The following is a 16,279-nucleotide window of genomic DNA, read 5'->3' as shown; positions in this document are numbered from 1 at the left end:
GTGTTTTGCTGTTTATATCGTATAACAACATGTCCGGAAGAGGAAAAGGAGGTAAAGTGAAGGGAAAGGCGAAGTCTCGTTCCAGTCGTGCCGGACTTCAGTTTCCCGTCGGCAGAATTCATCGTCTTCTGCGTAAAGGAAACTACGCCGAAAGAGTGGGTGCAGGTGCTCCCGTTTATTTGGCGGCCGTAATGGAATATCTAGCCGCCGAAGTTCTCGAATTGGCAGGAAACGCCGCCAGAGATAACAAGAAAACCCGTATCATTCCGAGACATCTTCAATTGGCTATAAGGAACGACGAGGAGTTAAACAAGCTCCTTTCCGGCGTTACCATCGCCCAAGGCGGTGTCTTGCCCAACATCCAGGCGGTGTTGTTGCCCAAGAAGACCGAAAAGAAGCCTTAAATTTAATTCTTCGCCGCCGTCATCTCGAACGAAAAACAAAAACTTTTATAAAAACCATCTTCACATCGGCCCTTCTCAGGGCCAAAAATTCAACTCGAACGAATTGATTTTTTCGCCAAAATACAACAACCTATGAGAATCATGTTAAAAAGTCTTTTAGATATTTTAAAGTTAAACCGATCAATTAATTCATTATACGAGCGTAGACTGAACGGAAGATTTTCGATTACATTCAACCAAGAAAGATGATTTTTACGACTTTTCATCGTAATTTTTAGAAAAATTCAATGCCCGACTAAAGCACGAACTCGACAACTCTATCTATAATAATTTATTGATTATCTAATTCAAGAAACATTCCGATTCGTCGTAAATTTCTTCACATTTCGCACATTAATCTGTTAAGAACATACACACACACACCGGTCGCCTATACGTGCTCTCCGTCTCGATAATTTCTTGCAGCAGCAGTCGTCAGCGGTGAGCCGTAATACTACAATCAATCGTTTTATTTGCTATGAGATTTTGTTTCAAGTCACGTCTGAGGAGAGTAACTCTACCCCATATTGGACATAACCTCAAATATACTCTTCGTGGCAAAAACGTTCTTTTAACGATGGTCATTCTAACCTAAAACTGCTGTCAAAATTGTCAAAGTCGCCGCCTGGATCACAAATTAAAATGATCACTCACTCCGTACGATTTTCATTTCGATTTGAAGACAAACACACAATTGAGCAACATATTTAATTCGTTTGATTTATTTTGTGGTTCTGAAAAGAACCGTTTTTTTTTGTTTGTTTGTTTGCTTGCCTGCGGGGGGTTTGTTGTTATTCCTCTGAGGATGCGGATACACGTCATAAAATGATAAAATTAACCGCCGAAACCGTAAAGGGTACGACCTTGACGTTTCAGGGCGTAGACGACGTCCATGGCGGTGACGGTCTTACGTTTTGCGTGTTCGGTGTAAGTTACGGCGTCACGGATGACGTTCTCGAGGAAGACCTTCAACACACCTCTGGTTTCTTCGTAGATGAGACCGGAAATACGTTTCACACCACCACGACGAGCCAATCTTCTGATCGCCGGTTTCGTTATACCTTGGATGTTATCGCGTAGAACTTTGCGATGACGTTTGGCGCCACCTTTTCCCAATCCTTTGCCACCTTTACCACGACCGGTCATCTTGATAAAATTAGGAAATTCTTCGTACAAAACGACGTAGCTTCGACCAAGTTCGTTATGGAACTAACGTCAAAATTTCATTCCGCGGGACTATTTATAAGTTACGGCAGCTCCACCTCGCGTTAAAAACGAATCCACCAATGGCGTCGCCGTATGACTCATCGAGTTTATAAAACGGCCGTTGGCGCGACGAAAATTTTCAGTTGACTTTCGAACGTTCGTACGTACGGTCGGTCGTTCGGTCGAAGCAAGCAAGCAAGCCACTACCTACGTTAATTCTTTTCATTTGATTCATCCGATATCCGAGATGGCGAGAACTAAACAGACGGCTCGTAAATCTACCGGTGGCAAGGCACCTAGAAAACAGTTGGCCACGAAGGCGGCCAGAAAAAGCGCTCCCGCCACCGGAGGTGTCAAGAAACCTCACCGTTACAGGCCCGGTACGGTCGCCCTTCGTGAGATTCGTCGTTATCAAAAGAGCACTGAACTTTTGATCCGCAAGCTGCCTTTCCAACGTCTCGTCCGAGAGATCGCCCAAGATTTCAAGACCGATCTCCGTTTCCAAAGTTCGGCCGTGATGGCACTTCAAGAAGCCAGCGAGGCTTATCTCGTCGGCCTCTTCGAAGACACCAACTTGTGCGCCATCCACGCCAAACGTGTCACCATCATGCCGAAAGACATCCAATTGGCGAGACGCATTCGTGGCGAGAGGGCTTAAATTTCCTCCATCCATCCATCCATCCATCCGATCCGACCATCTAGAATTAACAAATTCTTCATCTTCGAAGGTGTTAAAAGAAGAAAAAAAAAATCGGTTCTTTTCAGAACCACAATTATTTTCCAACGAATTGAAAATTTATCGTTCGCGCATGCAACTTTTTGAGATTGAAAAAAAAAAAAAAAAAAAAAAAAAGTTAGGTTATGTGATTTATTCACAAAATTCGTACTTACATAAAACGATAAACTTTTGCTTTTTTCTTTCACATTAAATTTTCTTTTAACTGAGACTATTTGAAACATTATTATATAATAAAGTTTATCATTCTTTGTAATAACACTGTTTCGACAGTCAAATGAATAGACAAGAAAATCAAATGAAAGTATGTATCTCCTCAACAGAATGTGCATTGTCCAAGCGAATCTTTCGTTCGTTTCTTGAAAATAATTGTGGCCCTGAAAAGGGCCATTTATTTGTATCGATGGTGCCCCTACGTCGATATATACGATCGGAGCACGTTCCCGAAACCACCAGGACGTCGTCGTCGTTGAAAAAATTAAATCATCGTCGTCGACTTTTCACTTCTTTCTCTTGGGTGAAGCGGTTTTTTTCGCTTTGACGGTGACGGCTTTGGCCGTTTTCGGTTTCGGCGCTTTCGGTTTCTTGGTTGGACCGGCCTTGTTGGATTTCTTCGCTTTCGATGGCGTCTTGGGTTTGACGGGCGATCTGGAGGCGGCGCTGGCTTTCTTTTCGGGAGCGGACGCAGCCTTTCTAGCCTTCGATACGGCGACGCTCTTCTTTTCGGCGGCAGTTTTCTTAGACTTGGCCGAAGCGGCGGGGGCGGCCTTCTTACCGGCTTTTGAGGCGGATCCTTTTTCGGCGGACGTCGGCGCTGACGCGACGGAACGTTTAGCAACGCCCGTCTTCTTGGATTTCGCCGATGACGACGCGGTCGCAGCGGCAGATCTCTTTTTCGTGGCGGACGGAGCCTTAGCTGCACCGGTGACGGCAGAAGCCAACTTGAACGAACCGGAAGCTCCTTTTCCTTTGGTTTGGACCAACGAACCGGATGCGACGGCGCCCTTAAGGTACTTCTTGATGAAAGGCGCAAATTTTTCCGCGTCGACTTTGTAGTTGGCCGCGACATATTTCTTGATCGCCTGCAACGAAGAACCGCCGCGTTCCTTCAAGCCTTTGATGGCGTTGGTGACCATCTCCGAAGTGGGCGGATGAGAAGGTTTGCTTCTCGGATTTTTGGGCTTCTTCTCCTTCTTCACCGGTGAGGAGCCGGAAGTGGCACCGGCGACCGTCGAAGCTGCTTGATTTTCTACGTCGGCCATATTTTCGTCTATCGCGCGCGCGTTTTTTTCTTTTTATTATAGGTAGGCTTATTCTTCGGTGAAAGAACGAATGAACTTTACAGAACGAATTGGGCGCCAAAGTCAAAGTGTTGGCGCGTTCGAAAACGCGCGGACCGCGGACTAAACGAGAGCCTTCTCGTCGAGTTAGAAAATTCAGTGGGCCTCGAATACAGCTTTCGCGTGATGGCATCGTTCTCTTTACGCGAAGATCACCGCCTCCGGGTGCGGGAACATGAGCGATTCGGTCGGCGATGGCCTCCTGAATAACCTCAAGTTTTCCCGGACGACCAGCCGACCTCCAAAAGCGAACAAGGACCGATCGAACGTCGACTCGAACAAAGACCCTCCGAAACAAGGAGATGACATCCAAGTTCGACGCCGACGTTACGCGTTTTCCACGAATAACAGGAAAGTTCCGCTTTCGACCAGACAAACTTGGAAGCATCCTCTACAAGTTTCACGAACGAATCGGTCGAAAAGTACGTGCGATCTTTTCGAAAATCGCCTCGCAAAGAGACGCAGCACGGATCGGAGCGACGACCGACGAACCTGCAGAGTGTAGGAAAAAAATTCACAAACGGTCGAAGATGACGTCCGAGAAGGTCGAATTTTTTCAAGAACGAAGATAAAACCTTCGCCTTTCGTAGGAGTTGATTTTTGAAAACGATCTTGACGAACAGGTCGGAAAAAAAACGATGTCAATTTCGGACTCGACCATGAGAAACGAATTTGTACGACGAACGGACTTTTCGAACGACTTTTTTCGCAAAATCGACATTTTTTCCTCAAAAATTACCTCACACGACGAAATCCCATCATCGAAACATCACCGAAAACAGTTTTGACGGCGAAATTCTCGTCAATTTTACGAAAATAAAGGGAAAATCAGACGGACCACCGTCGAACATCCAGCGACGGGAACGGACGAGTTTTTTAATTTTTCTTGCCAATTCATTGCGAAAGAAGCAATTTTTCTCGACGAAACCATTTTATAATCATAAAAAAAACTCCCCAAACACCACAAACCAACAAAAATACGGAAATCTTGCATTGTTTGCATTTTTCAGACACTCTAAATAAAACTACGTCGATGTCGGCGGATTTTCAGTCGGTCGTCGGTCGACAGAAATCCAACGAAATTTTCATTTGTTCTTCTCAAAAACGAAAAACAAACAAATCAACAAAACATTCCCTACTATTAGTCGACATTTCGAGCAGAAACTACGAACGTCGAAAGATTTAAAAAATGAAATATGTAGGTGTGCGTGCGTGCGTACTTACTTGAAACTTTTTTCTTGTTTCATCGTCGCACTGGAACAAATTAAATTTTAATGCAATGTAAACGCGACCACACTTTCGACGAAAACATCTCTATGAATCGAACGACGTCGGAAAAAGAATAAATCGAGAAGAGAACAAATCATGAAACAACACACACCCACCCCGCCCGGCCCGGCCAGAGTGGTGGGAATTTCGATGAATGAACAGACAAAGAAACCAACTCTGTTATCAGTTCTAAGAAAGAAAGCAGGTAGCGGCGGCGGCGAACCTTCGACCGTACTACGGTCAGTTCATGAATTAACCCCGTCCGTTCGGAGTTTATTCATCTCCGGTCCGTGTCGGCGTTTACTTCAAGTGGGTGCTATTTCCATCTAAGCAAGCAAGTGAGTAAGTAAGTTCTCAAATTTTAAATTACGTTAATCGCAAGTGACTCGTTGAGATCGTCAAACGAACAATTTAATTTAACGCCTCATACGAGTTTTTTTTTTTCGTCATTTTGTCGCAAAAAAAAAACTAAAAAACGACTCGCAAAAAAAAATTTTTTTTTTTTCTTCTTTTAAATCTTGTACATTTTCTGACATGTGTACCATCGAAAAATGTCACATCCAAACGATCGAACAATCACAAAAAATCGTCAACGTACCATCTTGGAAAATTTTACCAGGCAACGACCATACCACGTTGAAAACTACCGGTTCTCGTCCGATCACCGAAGTCAAGCAACGTCGGGCGCGGTCAGTACTTGGATGGGTGACCGCTTGGGAACACCGCGTGCCGTTGTCTCTACTCTTTTCTTTTTTTATTAACATTTCTGATGTCAAACTTTTTTTAAATATATTTTTCACTATTTATATTTTCTCTCAGGAACTTATATAGTATGAAGACGAAAATTTTTAATTCGTTCGAGTTGAATTTGTGGTTCTGAAAAGAACCGATTTTTTTTCTTTTTTTTCCAACCAACTTCCAAGCTGCTCGAGGAGGATTTATTTTGAACTGGTGTATTTGGTGACGGCCTTGGTTCCTTCAGAAACGGCGTGCTTCGCCAATTCACCGGGCAAAAGAAGACGCACCGCCGTCTGGATCTCCCTGCTGGTTATGGTCGAACGTTTGTTGTAATGAGCGAGGCGACTGGCTTCAGCAGCTATACGTTCGAAGATGTCGTTCACGAAACTGTTCATGATAGACATAGCCTTGCTGGAGATACCGGTATCGGGATGGACCTGCTTCAACACCTTGTAAATGTAGATGGCGTAACTCTCCTTCCTCCTGCGCTTCTTTTTCTTGTCGCTCTTCGAGATGTTCTTTTGAGCTTTTCCGGCCTTCTTGGCCGCCTTACCGCTGGTCTTGGGTGGCATTCTCTTCTAGTCGTCGAGTTAAAAAAACGTTTAAAAACAGAAAACGAGACAGACACGACGTGCACGTTACGACGAGTATACTCGATCTAAAACGCCGCACACCTAAAATCCCTCTATTTATAACGAGCGAGCGACAAACAGGCGCTCCGCCTTAGTTCGTCGTTCGACCATTGCCCTAACGAGATGGCGCTGTACCGACCATATAAATTTCTAGCCTTCGCCGCGTTCGGCATTTATTTCAAGCCGTACGTTTGTCAGTGCGCTTCGTGTCAGTCGCAGTAGGTGTTTTGCTGTTTATATCGTATAACAACATGTCCGGAAGAGGAAAAGGAGGTAAAGTGAAGGGAAAGGCGAAGTCTCGTTCCAGTCGTGCCGGACTTCAGTTTCCCGTCGGCAGAATTCATCGTCTTCTGCGTAAAGGAAACTACGCCGAAAGAGTGGGTGCAGGTGCTCCCGTTTATTTGGCGGCCGTAATGGAATATCTAGCCGCCGAAGTTCTCGAATTGGCAGGAAACGCCGCCAGAGATAACAAGAAAACCCGTATCATTCCGAGACATCTTCAATTGGCTATAAGGAACGACGAGGAGTTAAACAAGCTCCTTTCCGGCGTTACCATCGCCCAAGGCGGTGTCTTGCCCAACATCCAGGCGGTGTTGTTGCCCAAGAAGACCGAAAAGAAGCCTTAAATTTAATTCTTCGCCGCCGTCATCTCGAACGAAAAACAAAAACTTTTATAAAAACCATCTTCACATCGGCCCTTCTCAGGGCCAAAAATTCAACTCGAACGAATTGATTTTTTCGCCAAAATACAACAACCTATGAGAATCATGTTAAAAAGTCTTTTAGATATTTTAAAGTTAAACCGATCAATTAATTCATTATACGAGCGTAGACTGAACGGAAGATTTTCGATTACATTCAACCAAGAAAGATGATTTTTACGACTTTTCATCGTAATTTTTAGAAAAATTCAATGCCCGACTAAAGCACGAACTCGACAACTCTATCTATAATAATTTATTGATTATCTAATTCAAGAAACATTCCGATTCGTCGTAAATTTCTTCACATTTCGCACATTAATCTGTTAAGAACATACACACACACACCGGTCGCCTATACGTGCTCTCCGTCTCGATAATTTCTTGCAGCAGCAGTCGTCAGCGGTGAGCCGTAATACTACAATCAATCGTTTTATTTGCTATGAGATTTTGTTTCAAGTCACGTCTGAGGAGAGTAACTCTACCCCATATTGGACATAACCTCAAATATACTCTTCGTGGCAAAAACGTTCTTTTAACGATGGTCATTCTAACCTAAAACTGCTGTCAAAATTGTCAAAGTCGCCGCCTGGATCACAAATTAAAATGATCACTCACTCCGTACGATTTTCATTTCGATTTGAAGACAAACACACAATTGAGCAACATATTTAATTCGTTTGATTTATTTTGTGGTTCTGAAAAGAACCGTTTTTTTTTGTTTGTTTGTTTGCTTGCCTGCGGGGGGTTTGTTGTTATTCCTCTGAGGATGCGGATACACGTCATAAAATGATAAAATTAACCGCCGAAACCGTAAAGGGTACGACCTTGACGTTTCAGGGCGTAGACGACGTCCATGGCGGTGACGGTCTTACGTTTTGCGTGTTCGGTGTAAGTTACGGCGTCACGGATGACGTTCTCGAGGAAGACCTTCAACACACCTCTGGTTTCTTCGTAGATGAGACCGGAAATACGTTTCACACCACCACGACGAGCCAATCTTCTGATCGCCGGTTTCGTTATACCTTGGATGTTATCGCGTAGAACTTTGCGATGACGTTTGGCGCCACCTTTTCCCAATCCTTTGCCACCTTTACCACGACCGGTCATCTTGATAAAATTAGGAAATTCTTCGTACAAAACGACGTAGCTTCGACCAAGTTCGTTATGGAACTAACGTCAAAATTTCATTCCGCGGGACTATTTATAAGTTACGGCAGCTCCACCTCGCGTTAAAAACGAATCCACCAATGGCGTCGCCGTATGACTCATCGAGTTTATAAAACGGCCGTTGGCGCGACGAAAATTTTCAGTTGACTTTCGAACGTTCGTACGTACGGTCGGTCGTTCGGTCGAAGCAAGCAAGCAAGCCACTACCTACGTTAATTCTTTTCATTTGATTCATCCGATATCCGAGATGGCGAGAACTAAACAGACGGCTCGTAAATCTACCGGTGGCAAGGCACCTAGAAAACAGTTGGCCACGAAGGCGGCCAGAAAAAGCGCTCCCGCCACCGGAGGTGTCAAGAAACCTCACCGTTACAGGCCCGGTACGGTCGCCCTTCGTGAGATTCGTCGTTATCAAAAGAGCACTGAACTTTTGATCCGCAAGCTGCCTTTCCAACGTCTCGTCCGAGAGATCGCCCAAGATTTCAAGACCGATCTCCGTTTCCAAAGTTCGGCCGTGATGGCACTTCAAGAAGCCAGCGAGGCTTATCTCGTCGGCCTCTTCGAAGACACCAACTTGTGCGCCATCCACGCCAAACGTGTCACCATCATGCCGAAAGACATCCAATTGGCGAGACGCATTCGTGGCGAGAGGGCTTAAATTTCCTCCATCCATCCATCCATCCATCCGATCCGACCATCTAGAATTAACAAATTCTTCATCTTCGAAGGTGTTAAAAGAAGAAAAAAAAAATCGGTTCTTTTCAGAACCACAATTATTTTCCAACGAATTGAAAATTTATCGTTCGCGCATGCAACTTTTTGAGATTGAAAAAAAAAAAAAAAAAAAAAAAAAAGTTAGGTTATGTGATTTATTCACAAAATTCGTACTTACATAAAACGATAAACTTTTGCTTTTTTCTTTCACATTAAATTTTCTTTTAACTGAGACTATTTGAAACATTATTATATAATAAAGTTTATCATTCTTTGTAATAACACTGTTTCGACAGTCAAATGAATAGACAAGAAAATCAAATGAAAGTATGTATCTCCTCAACAGAATGTGCATTGTCCAAGCGAATCTTTCGTTCGTTTCTTGAAAATAATTGTGGCCCTGAAAAGGGCCATTTATTTGTATCGATGGTGCCCCTACGTCGATATATACGATCGGAGCACGTTCCCGAAACCACCAGGACGTCGTCGTCGTTGAAAAAATTAAATCATCGTCGTCGACTTTTCACTTCTTTCTCTTGGGTGAAGCGGTTTTTTTCGCTTTGACGGTGACGGCTTTGGCCGTTTTCGGTTTCGGCGCTTTCGGTTTCTTGGTTGGACCGGCCTTGTTGGATTTCTTCGCTTTCGATGGCGTCTTGGGTTTGACGGGCGATCTGGAGGCGGCGCTGGCTTTCTTTTCGGGAGCGGACGCAGCCTTTCTAGCCTTCGATACGGCGACGCTCTTCTTTTCGGCGGCAGTTTTCTTAGACTTGGCCGAAGCGGCGGGGGCGGCCTTCTTACCGGCTTTTGAGGCGGATCCTTTTTCGGCGGACGTCGGCGCTGACGCGACGGAACGTTTAGCAACGCCCGTCTTCTTGGATTTCGCCGATGACGACGCGGTCGCAGCGGCAGATCTCTTTTTCGTGGCGGACGGAGCCTTAGCTGCACCGGTGACGGCAGAAGCCAACTTGAACGAACCGGAAGCTCCTTTTCCTTTGGTTTGGACCAACGAACCGGATGCGACGGCGCCCTTAAGGTACTTCTTGATGAAAGGCGCAAATTTTTCCGCGTCGACTTTGTAGTTGGCCGCGACATATTTCTTGATCGCCTGCAACGAAGAACCGCCGCGTTCCTTCAAGCCTTTGATGGCGTTGGTGACCATCTCCGAAGTGGGCGGATGAGAAGGTTTGCTTCTCGGATTTTTGGGCTTCTTCTCCTTCTTCACCGGTGAGGAGCCGGAAGTGGCACCGGCGACCGTCGAAGCTGCTTGATTTTCTACGTCGGCCATATTTTCGTCTATCGCGCGCGCGTTTTTTTCTTTTTATTATAGGTAGGCTTATTCTTCGGTGAAAGAACGAATGAACTTTACAGAACGAATTGGGCGCCAAAGTCAAAGTGTTGGCGCGTTCGAAAACGCGCGGACCGCGGACTAAACGAGAGCCTTCTCGTCGAGTTAGAAAATTCAGTGGGCCTCGAATACAGCTTTCGCGTGATGGCATCGTTCTCTTTACGCGAAGATCACCGCCTCCGGGTGCGGGAACATGAGCGATTCGGTCGGCGATGGCCTCCTGAATAACCTCAAGTTTTCCCGGACGACCAGCCGACCTCCAAAAGCGAACAAGGACCGATCGAACGTCGACTCGAACAAAGACCCTCCGAAACAAGGAGATGACATCCAAGTTCGACGCCGACGTTACGCGTTTTCCACGAATAACAGGAAAGTTCCGCTTTCGACCAGACAAACTTGGAAGCATCCTCTACAAGTTTCACGAACGAATCGGTCGAAAAGTACGTGCGATCTTTTCGAAAATCGCCTCGCAAAGAGACGCAGCACGGATCGGAGCGACGACCGACGAACCTGCAGAGTGTAGGAAAAAAATTCACAAACGGTCGAAGATGACGTCCGAGAAGGTCGAATTTTTTCAAGAACGAAGATAAAACCTTCGCCTTTCGTAGGAGTTGATTTTTGAAAACGATCTTGACGAACAGGTCGGAAAAAAAACGATGTCAATTTCGGACTCGACCATGAGAAACGAATTTGTACGACGAACGGACTTTTCGAACGACTTTTTTCGCAAAATCGACATTTTTTCCTCAAAAATTACCTCACACGACGAAATCCCATCATCGAAACATCACCGAAAACAGTTTTGACGGCGAAATTCTCGTCAATTTTACGAAAATAAAGGGAAAATCAGACGGACCACCGTCGAACATCCAGCGACGGGAACGGACGAGTTTTTTAATTTTTCTTGCCAATTCATTGCGAAAGAAGCAATTTTTCTCGACGAAACCATTTTATAATCATAAAAAAAACTCCCCAAACACCACAAACCAACAAAAATACGGAAATCTTGCATTGTTTGCATTTTTCAGACACTCTAAATAAAACTACGTCGATGTCGGCGGATTTTCAGTCGGTCGTCGGTCGACAGAAATCCAACGAAATTTTCATTTGTTCTTCTCAAAAACGAAAAACAAACAAATCAACAAAACATTCCCTACTATTAGTCGACATTTCGAGCAGAAACTACGAACGTCGAAAGATTTAAAAAATGAAATATGTAGGTGTGCGTGCGTGCGTACTTACTTGAAACTTTTTTCTTGTTTCATCGTCGCACTGGAACAAATTAAATTTTAATGCAATGTAAACGCGACCACACTTTCGACGAAAACATCTCTATGAATCGAACGACGTCGGAAAAAGAATAAATCGAGAAGAGAACAAATCATGAAACAACACACACCCACCCCGCCCGGCCCGGCCAGAGTGGTGGGAATTTCGATGAATGAACAGACAAAGAAACCAACTCTGTTATCAGTTCTAAGAAAGAAAGCAGGTAGCGGCGGCGGCGAACCTTCGACCGTACTACGGTCAGTTCATGAATTAACCCCGTCCGTTCGGAGTTTATTCATCTCCGGTCCGTGTCGGCGTTTACTTCAAGTGGGTGCTATTTCCATCTAAGCAAGCAAGTGAGTAAGTAAGTTCTCAAATTTTAAATTACGTTAATCGCAAGTGACTCGTTGAGATCGTCAAACGAACAATTTAATTTAACGCCTCATACGAGTTTTTTTTTTTCGTCATTTTGTCGCAAAAAAAAAACTAAAAAACGACTCGCAAAAAAAAATTTTTTTTTTTTCTTCTTTTAAATCTTGTACATTTTCTGACATGTGTACCATCGAAAAATGTCACATCCAAACGATCGAACAATCACAAAAAATCGTCAACGTACCATCTTGGAAAATTTTACCAGGCAACGACCATACCACGTTGAAAACTACCGGTTCTCGTCCGATCACCGAAGTCAAGCAACGTCGGGCGCGGTCAGTACTTGGATGGGTGACCGCTTGGGAACACCGCGTGCCGTTGTCTCTACTCTTTTCTTTTTTTATTAACATTTCTGATGTCAAACTTTTTTTAAATATATTTTTCACTATTTATATTTTCTCTCAGGAACTTATATAGTATGAAGACGAAAATTTTTAATTCGTTCGAGTTGAATTTGTGGTTCTGAAAAGAACCGATTTTTTTTCTTTTTTTTCCAACCAACTTCCAAGCTGCTCGAGGAGGATTTATTTTGAACTGGTGTATTTGGTGACGGCCTTGGTTCCTTCAGAAACGGCGTGCTTCGCCAATTCACCGGGCAAAAGAAGACGCACCGCCGTCTGGATCTCCCTGCTGGTTATGGTCGAACGTTTGTTGTAATGAGCGAGGCGACTGGCTTCAGCAGCTATACGTTCGAAGATGTCGTTCACGAAACTGTTCATGATAGACATAGCCTTGCTGGAGATACCGGTATCGGGATGGACCTGCTTCAACACCTTGTAAATGTAGATGGCGTAACTCTCCTTCCTCCTGCGCTTCTTTTTCTTGTCGCTCTTCGAGATGTTCTTTTGAGCTTTTCCGGCCTTCTTGGCCGCCTTACCGCTGGTCTTGGGTGGCATTCTCTTCTAGTCGTCGAGTTAAAAAAACGTTTAAAAACAGAAAACGAGACAGACACGACGTGCACGTTACGACGAGTATACTCGATCTAAAACGCCGCACACCTAAAATCCCTCTATTTATAACGAGCGAGCGACAAACAGGCGCTCCGCCTTAGTTCGTCGTTCGACCATTGCCCTAACGAGATGGCGCTGTACCGACCATATAAATTTCTAGCCTTCGCCGCGTTCGGCATTTATTTCAAGCCGTACGTTTGTCAGTGCGCTTCGTGTCAGTCGCAGTAGGTGTTTTGCTGTTTATATCGTATAACAACATGTCCGGAAGAGGAAAAGGAGGTAAAGTGAAGGGAAAGGCGAAGTCTCGTTCCAGTCGTGCCGGACTTCAGTTTCCCGTCGGCAGAATTCATCGTCTTCTGCGTAAAGGAAACTACGCCGAAAGAGTGGGTGCAGGTGCTCCCGTTTATTTGGCGGCCGTAATGGAATATCTAGCCGCCGAAGTTCTCGAATTGGCAGGAAACGCCGCCAGAGATAACAAGAAAACCCGTATCATTCCGAGACATCTTCAATTGGCTATAAGGAACGACGAGGAGTTAAACAAGCTCCTTTCCGGCGTTACCATCGCCCAAGGCGGTGTCTTGCCCAACATCCAGGCGGTGTTGTTGCCCAAGAAGACCGAAAAGAAGCCTTAAATTTAATTCTTCGCCGCCGTCATCTCGAACGAAAAACAAAAACTTTTATAAAAACCATCTTCACATCGGCCCTTCTCAGGGCCAAAAATTCAACTCGAACGAATTGATTTTTTCGCCAAAATACAACAACCTATGAGAATCATGTTAAAAAGTCTTTTAGATATTTTAAAGTTAAACCGATCAATTAATTCATTATACGAGCGTAGACTGAACGGAAGATTTTCGATTACATTCAACCAAGAAAGATGATTTTTACGACTTTTCATCGTAATTTTTAGAAAAATTCAATGCCCGACTAAAGCACGAACTCGACAACTCTATCTATAATAATTTATTGATTATCTAATTCAAGAAACATTCCGATTCGTCGTAAATTTCTTCACATTTCGCACATTAATCTGTTAAGAACATACACACACACACCGGTCGCCTATACGTGCTCTCCGTCTCGATAATTTCTTGCAGCAGCAGTCGTCAGCGGTGAGCCGTAATACTACAATCAATCGTTTTATTTGCTATGAGATTTTGTTTCAAGTCACGTCTGAGGAGAGTAACTCTACCCCATATTGGACATAACCTCAAATATACTCTTCGTGGCAAAAACGTTCTTTTAACGATGGTCATTCTAACCTAAAACTGCTGTCAAAATTGTCAAAGTCGCCGCCTGGATCACAAATTAAAATGATCACTCACTCCGTACGATTTTCATTTCGATTTGAAGACAAACACACAATTGAGCAACATATTTAATTCGTTTGATTTATTTTGTGGTTCTGAAAAGAACCGTTTTTTTTTGTTTGTTTGTTTGCTTGCCTGCGGGGGGTTTGTTGTTATTCCTCTGAGGATGCGGATACACGTCATAAAATGATAAAATTAACCGCCGAAACCGTAAAGGGTACGACCTTGACGTTTCAGGGCGTAGACGACGTCCATGGCGGTGACGGTCTTACGTTTTGCGTGTTCGGTGTAAGTTACGGCGTCACGGATGACGTTCTCGAGGAAGACCTTCAACACACCTCTGGTTTCTTCGTAGATGAGACCGGAAATACGTTTCACACCACCACGACGAGCCAATCTTCTGATCGCCGGTTTCGTTATACCTTGGATGTTATCGCGTAGAACTTTGCGATGACGTTTGGCGCCACCTTTTCCCAATCCTTTGCCACCTTTACCACGACCGGTCATCTTGATAAAATTAGGAAATTCTTCGTACAAAACGACGTAGCTTCGACCAAGTTCGTTATGGAACTAACGTCAAAATTTCATTCCGCGGGACTATTTATAAGTTACGGCAGCTCCACCTCGCGTTAAAAACGAATCCACCAATGGCGTCGCCGTATGACTCATCGAGTTTATAAAACGGCCGTTGGCGCGACGAAAATTTTCAGGACTGTTCATTGTGGAGAATGACCAAAGTCCTTCGAAATCAGCGCAAGCCGCTTCCTCCAATTCACGGTGAAGACGGAGTCGTCTACACAGATGAGGAGAAAGCTGAGGCTTTTGCGCTAAATCTTGAACGACAATGCAGCCCCAATTGGGAGCATGCAGACCCTGACTTTGTCGAACTGATCGAAAGATGCGTCGAAAGACGTCTCAACCAAGTGCGCGCTCCTGAGATTCGACCAGTTTCTCCAGCAGAAGTACGGTCGATGATCAAAAAACTGAAAGTCAGAAAGGCCCCAGGTCCTGATGGCATCAGCAACAAGATGGTACGACAATTTCCTGATCTCGCGGTCATGCATCTTGTCGCCATCTACAACGGAATGCTGCGATTAGTACATTTCCCCGAGAAATGGAAAATCGCCGACGTGATCTTTCTCCCGAAGGGGGGCGGAGCTCAACAGTTTCCACAAAATTATCGCCCAATCAGTCTACTTCCCTGCATGGGGAAAATGGCGGAGAAGGTGATATTGTGGAGACTAAAGGACTTCGAACGAGAACACGACATCATCCCACCGGAGCAATTCGGATTCAGGGATGGACATTCTACCACCGACCAAGTGCTGCGAGTAGTGGAACATGTCACAGACAGTTTCAATCGAAAACGGCACACTGGCGCGGTGTTCTTGGATGTGGCAAAAGCATTCGACAAAGTGTGGCACGAGGGGCTTCTCCACAAGCTACTCGACGCCGGCTTTCCGATCGGTTTGGTGCAAATCATCCGATCATACCTGGAAAACAGGAAATTCCGAGCGAAGATTGGAACAACGAGATCGACAATGAAAGACATCACTTCTGGGGTACCTCAGGGGTCCATACTTTCGCCGTTCTTGTTTGCCATCTTCATGTCAGACGTCCCGAAGCCAGTAGACGCCGATTCCACAACGGCACTCTACGCTGACGACACAGCAGTCTTGGTTCGAAGCGGTTCCGCTGAGACCGTGACTCGCAAACTCCAAGAAAACCTTGACAGGTTGGAGGAGTGGTTCACTCGCTGGAGAATTGAAGTTAACGCTGCCAAAAGCAGCGCGGTACTCTTCACCAAAAAGCGAACCAGGGACAACAGAGTAATAGACCCAGATGGTGAAGTCTTCATGTTCGATACCCCAATCCCATGGAGATCCGAAGCCAAATATCTGGGTGTTACTCTGGATCGAGGAATGACCTGCAAAACTCACACCACTGGTGTGAGGAACAAGGCTTATGGCATCATCTCGCAGATTTATTCCATGATTGGGCGACGCAGTCGTCTCTCGATTGGC

At 44.8% G+C, this 16,279-nt stretch overlaps 2 non-coding genes across 2 annotated transcripts; both read left to right on the top strand.

Moving 5' to 3' along the window:
• Positions 1–5,612: 5,612 nt before the first annotated feature.
• On the top strand, positions 5,613–5,732 carry LOC148165782 (5S ribosomal RNA). Its single transcript, XR_015771186.1, has one exon. It is a non-coding gene; the product is annotated as a 5S ribosomal RNA (ribosomal RNA).
• A 6,467-nt stretch (positions 5,733–12,199) lies between these two features.
• On the top strand, positions 12,200–12,319 carry LOC148165781 (5S ribosomal RNA). The gene has a single exon (XR_015771185.1). It is a non-coding gene; the product is annotated as a 5S ribosomal RNA (ribosomal RNA).
• The last annotated feature ends 3,960 nt before the right edge of the window (positions 12,320–16,279 follow it).

The sequence above is a fragment of the Gnatocerus cornutus genome, unplaced genomic scaffold, assembly GCF_029298725.1.
Source record: "Gnatocerus cornutus isolate USDA-ARS CGAHR unplaced genomic scaffold, icGnaCorn1.1 ctg00000213.1, whole genome shotgun sequence".
Classification (NCBI taxonomy): domain Eukaryota; kingdom Metazoa; phylum Arthropoda; class Insecta; order Coleoptera; family Tenebrionidae; genus Gnatocerus; species Gnatocerus cornutus.
Note: the sequence above shows the minus strand (reverse complement) of the source record. Positions and strands in the feature narration are given on the sequence as shown.